Genomic DNA, 6,000 nt, shown 5'->3' with positions numbered 1-6,000 from the left:
GAACCAGCTCCTGTAACTTCCAAATTTGTTAACATTTCTTGTTTATATCACCTTGCTCCTGGTTACACAGGGAGAATATACCCAGGGTACTTCTCACTTCTTTTAATTCACATTACATGATGACTTTGAATGTGCCCAAGTGTCTTGTCACGTGCTAAGGTTTGGATGTGCTTTGTCCCCAAAAGGTTTTGGTGCTAGAAGCTTGGTCCTCAGAGTGAGGGTGTTGAGAGACAGTGGATCATTAAGAGGTAAGGCCTAGTTGAAAGCAATAAGGTGATAGACAGACTCCCCTCTAGGGGGATCAGTGCTATCTTGCTGCAGTGGGTCAGGTCCCATGGGAGTGCACTGGCTCCCAACACAATGGGTTATAAACCAGCAAGCTTGTCCCCAGCAGCCAGGAGGCCCTCTTGCCAGACATGGTTTGGGCCAAGCTGTCTGGCCCTCGCAGCCACACCATCGAGAGCCAGGTAAACCTCTTTTCTTCATAAAGTCCCCAGCCTCAGGTATTTTGTTAGAGTCACACAAAACACACTAAGACATAGTGTCCCAATGTAGTGAGGTAGACCGGGGACAATTTTGCCTCTGATTCTTACCTCTCTCAAATGTAAAGAGCCTGTTACCTGGTGAAGGGAGCGGAAAGAGGACGGCATTACACAGACGCCTCTTGGTCCTCTCTTTATGGTAAGACTGTAGCCCATCAGCTCCCAGCACGTCCACTGTTGCTGCTGCAGTGCAGGCCACCAGGAACAGCCTCCGGACTCTTCTTCCTGGTTCCTACACTGATAGCTGCAGTCTGCCCACAACCCAACAGCCAGACGGATCTGCTAAGAGAAGCAGATGATGTTGTTCATCTCCTCCAATCATGCCGTCCTCTGCCCTGTCAGCACAAAAACCAATGTTATTCCATGGCCTTAAAAACCCCTAGTGATCGGCTTCACCACGCCTCTCTGACAGTGCATCCCACCCATGCCTGGCCTGCTCTCTCTTGCACAGCCACCGGCTTCCTTGCTGTTCCTGATCACTCCAGCCACAGTCTACCTCTGGGCCTTTGCACCTGCAGGTTCCTGTCCTTGGAACACTTCTTGGACATTTACTTGACTCAAATCCTTGTCTCCTTGGCTCATATTTCCTGATTCAGATTATCCCTGGCTACAGCTTCCTATTCCCTTCCTGAGCTTGCTTTGTTCCATAGCAGATAGCATTGTTTTAAACTATTTTTTAAAACCCTGCTATATACTAGGCATGGGTTCAGATGCTAAAGATACACCATGGAAACAAAAAAAAATCATTTCACATTATCAGTGATGTCCTATTAGTGTTCATGTTATTAGTAAACAATGCAAAATATACACAATAAATCATTCATTTTGTTCATGGAACTTAGTATAACAAAGTTTATTGTCTGCTAGTAAGTAGGGAGCATTGTAAATCAGAAATCTTCTCTGGACCTGTGATACTTTATATGAAAACTCTTCACTTACTTAACTTACTCTTTAACTCAGCAATATTGACTGTGATGACTTCGGTCCAGGGAAATAGGACAGGTACAAATATTTCCAGACTGTAGGATGCACAACAGGTACTCTGTACAGTCTCAGGTGTCTCTGACATCACAGATGTATACTGAGGGAGTAATCTGATGGCTATGATGAGAATAATTATTATTATTATGACAACGTTGCATCAAAATATGAGCCCATCAGACCATTAACGTTTGTATCTTATAAAAACACTCACAAACAAAAAGTTTAATAAAGCCACTAAATAAGTTAAAAGCTTTCATTTGACCCAAAGCATTCCATATCAGAACAAAAATACAGTGTTGTTAAAATGCAGCAAATTGGGAATTTTTTGTTAAGTGGATGATATGCCGAGTTTTGGTTTAGTGATGAAGGGGCGGTGTTACATAAAAGCTATCTGCCAAAGACCAACACGACACACCTGTGTTAGAGCCAAGTTGATTTGTTCGCTTATTGCAAGGAGGGAGACCAAATGTCTGCTGAGCCATGCGTTGACTTAGTCGTTCCATCATTCACTTCTGATGTTTTTAATGTAGAAGGAGAGAGGATAGAGCAGAACCTGACTTGCAGTCAGTAAGGAAGCAGCAGTCACTCAGCTCAGCCAGGACAGAGCGGATGTTAGTTAGCTGTGCTGGTTGACGGTGGGCTTGGGTTCCCTCTGAGCCACACGTGATGATACACTGTCTTCTCTTTACCTTGCTTCCCGTTGCCCACGGAATAGCGGCACCAGCTGGCGTCCTTAGAGCTGACCAGGGCTTAGCTGTGAGGACCAGGCCAGTTCAAGGCCTCCCCATCAGTCCCCATCAGTCCCTGACTGTCGGGGACTGCTTCTCTCCTTCTCAAAATGCGTGTTAATGCATGCATTTGATAAGTTGCTGTTATAATAGGAAATGCAAGAAGGCTGACGATAGTTGGAAAGGATTGCAATGGAAAGACCAGACACCTGCGTGGACTCTTCACCTGCTCGCCGTGTAGGCGTCGGCGTGGCTGCCTGTGTCCTCGCCCGGCGCTGAGAACGCCCCCCCCCCCCCCCCCCCCCCCCCCCCCGAGAAGCAGAGCGTCCTCCACACTCCTGGGCTTTGGGCGCGTGCACGAGATGGACCTGGGAGGGCACTGACAGACAGAAAGCACAGCCAGGCAGGGCCTCAAAGCTCGCCGGCGTGGCTGGGCTCGCCCGGGGTCGTCTCCTCTGCGCCCCGGGCCCCTAAAGAACACCCTTGGAGCAACCCGAGCTCCTGCAGCAAGGAGCCGGAACCAGGCACAGGCTGAGCCGCACCGCCGCCTGGAGCGCAGCCTGCTGGCCGTTACCTGCTTTTAAGTAGGCGGGCACCGCAAAAAGGATGTGGGGAAAAGGAGCTACAGGATCAGCTTATGTTGGGACGAACACCTGTGAAATCCGTGTATTCTCCCCGGGAACAGTTGGGCTCTTTCTGCTCTGCCATATGGGGTTGAATTTGAGCTGAGTTTATCTCTGTGATGGCAGCAGAATCAAAGCAGAAAACCCGAGATGGAAAAGGAAGGGAAGAGCGAAAACCAGTAGGGCGGACGCAGGCAGCAGCCGGACCTCGTGGCTCGTGGGCTCGGGCCAGACCCGCCGGAGTGGGAGCCGGGCCGGTTACACCCAGACTTCGGGCGGAGAGGGCCCGGCTTGCAGATGTGAATTCTCGCTGTCAGGTGGCACAGGGCAGTCTGAGCCTGCGACTCTGAAACCCAAGCAGTGACACTAAGATCTGGGAGGAGAACTGGAGCGAGGCTGTGAGCACAGGAGGGCCTTCTAGGGTTCAGCTCCAGCCTCTGCATTCTGCCACCGCTCTCCCCACGCCTAGACAGTCTCTCCTCCTTCCCTTTAAAGAGGCAAGGGAAAAAAAGCAAAGGGTTCTGAACACCCAGAAGGAGTGGGCTTTTTTCTTACTCCTTCCAAGGAGACAGGACAATCTAAGTTTGCAGGCATGCACCGAGTAAGGAAAACATAAGCCCACTAACCACGAAGGGATTCGAACCCTCAATCTTCTGATCCGAAGTCAGACGCCTTATCCGTTAGGCCACGTGGTCTCTGCTGTGAGTCAGGTTTCCGTGGCTCGACAAAAGAAGACAAATCGCACTGGCCCTTGCGTGTTCGGCAGGAGCCGCGATAAATAAAAGCTCCAGGGCATCCGCGCTGTTCGTTCCTTTTGCCATCGGAAAAAATGGAACTCTGGATGGTGGAGGTCATTTAGGCCTGCAGAATTGAGATTAATGAGGTTTTGGGGTTGACGATGAATACGGTCTTGTGGCGTAGGGAAACCGGTGTTTGTGGAACCTAACACGGGCCAAGATGCTGCATTTCGGGGGATGTTTTTAAAATACCGAAGGTCCTGCCCACACTGCTCGCCAGCAGCCGCCGTGTACGGGCTCCCAGGACTCGGGTGTCCGTAGACGACCCGGGAGGGCGCCGTCCGTCCCCGCGAGCCACACGCCTGCCCCAGGGTGAGGCGGGGGCTGCAGGGTGGTCCCAGACCATTACTGTGTTTTGAGGTTTCCATAGAATGAGTGAGAGCACACAACAAAGAAATATAAAAACTATTTCTTCCTGTAAGAGAGGAATCAATAGAAAAACTGCAATAAAGTCATTCTTTGAAGAAGATATTTAATATGTTCTGCAGAGCGCTTGCCCTCATGATGGGATGTGAAATTAATGTTATATTTTGATGGCTTCTTTCATTCTTGCAATGAATCTGATGCCGGGTACCTCGTTTGAAGATAGTGTCAGCACTCAACACAAAGGCATTACCGTAATTTTCCTAAACCACGGGAGCATTTGTGAGTCTACACTTGTCTGGATTAGTAAATTAGCCGCTTCTGCAGCACAGAAATGGAGCCTTTTACGTAGCCATTCTCTCCTTAATCATCGAGCAACATCTGGCACATGATAAAGCTCAATAAAAAGGTGATGACTTTGTCATCTGCAGATTTTCTTGAATTGTGCGGTCGTCTTTAATGTGAGAATTGTTTATCAAGAACATTCTTCTTGTGTCCTGCAAACAACTGAATCTGGACTTCTTGTTCTCTTCCTGGAGGCAGGGTTTAGTGAAAAGGCTATAGTAATATTCAGATGACACGGGATGGTGACCAAGCCATCGCGGGTTAATGTTGGAAGTGGTGAGAAGGGGCTGAACTGCGGATGTATCAAGAGATTTGACAAGTGGGCACAGGGTTCATTCTGCTCCCCAGGGCAGACCTTCTGTGACCCTCCCTGGCACGCACCAAACATCCTTTTCTTCCAGGCTGTGAGATTGGGGGACTTCAAGAGGTTCACAGAAAATGAGAATTATAAAAAACTATGCATGGCTTTCAAAATTTATGCATTAAAATAAAAGTGTCTTTTAATTCCATTTGCCCTGTACTTTTGAAGTGCCCTTGTGTACACAACTAATAAGCTGTTAGCAATCTCATTTATTCAGTGGTAAGTGTCATGTGCTCAGGTATTTCATGTGTATGGTGAGGGCGCCCCTCCTTCAGCAAAAGGTGACGAGGCAACTGGAACACAATCACTTTTCTCTCCAAACCCCTTTCCCTCACACATCCTCCCTCTCCTCTACACTCTACCATACTGAATCAGCCATCGTTCCTTGTAAACCCTTAACAATCACACCTCCCTGTATTTGCCTAGAATGTCCTTGACTGGCAACTCCTTGCGCATTCAAGGTTTGGTTCAAAACCTCCCACCATTCCTGAATTAGGTAATTGCCAGGGTGGAGTTAATGCAGCAAATCATTTACTCAGTTTTCCCTTAACTCTGTAGATGGTTGCCATGGTTACGACATCTAACCCTACACTGAAAACTGAAATACTCACATGTTCACATAGTTACTGGGCAATATTATTATCCTATATACCTGAAGCGGTAGCTCACAATGAACCAAGCTGTCAGCATATTTAGTCAACAACAACAAAAAAATCATGATATGCACTTATGGCTGGCTCTGTGACCATCTCCCTTTGTTAACAACCCAGATTCCAACATTCAAGTGGACTTTGCTAGCCAAAGAGTGAACAACTGGAGGTAAAAAGCACGTGAGGAGACAGGAGAAGAAAGTCTCCTGTCCCCTTCACCTGAGCACATCTCTTTCCTGTTTTTCCTGAGTTCTGCCTTTCGCTGGAATTGATCTACAACTGCGACTACATGTTGAGGCATAGACCTATAATCATCCATTTTCTTTGCTCCTACTGCACTGAGCATGTAATCCTTTTAATAAAATGTTGCCTTATACCATACACATTTACTTGTTTAAAAGCATATATAAAAAATTTAAAAGAGCAGACGTAGACTGTAGGCTACCTCGCATCTTTTTCTTAGCTCCTTGCACAGTAACTGATATAGAATTATCGGAATAGGAATCCTGAAATATAAAACAATCAATATATCAGCTATAACAAATAAAGATAGACAAGAACTCTAGCATAGATTTGACTAGAGGATAAGGAGTAAACACAAGTTACC

At 47.3% G+C, this 6,000-nt stretch overlaps 1 non-coding gene across 1 annotated transcript; it reads right to left on the bottom strand.

Annotated features, from left to right (window-relative positions):
* Positions 1–3,499: 3,499 nt before the first annotated feature.
* On the bottom strand, positions 3,500–3,572 carry TRNAR-UCG (transfer RNA arginine (anticodon UCG)). The gene has a single exon. It is a non-coding gene; the product is annotated as a tRNA-Arg (tRNA).
* Between the last annotated feature and the right edge of the window lie 2,428 nt (positions 3,573–6,000).

Source organism: Lepus europaeus, chromosome 3 (assembly GCF_033115175.1).
Source record: "Lepus europaeus isolate LE1 chromosome 3, mLepTim1.pri, whole genome shotgun sequence".
NCBI lineage: Eukaryota > Metazoa > Chordata > Mammalia > Lagomorpha > Leporidae > Lepus > Lepus europaeus.
The sequence above is the reverse complement of the archived record's forward strand: the minus strand, read 5'-3'. Positions and strand labels throughout refer to the sequence as shown.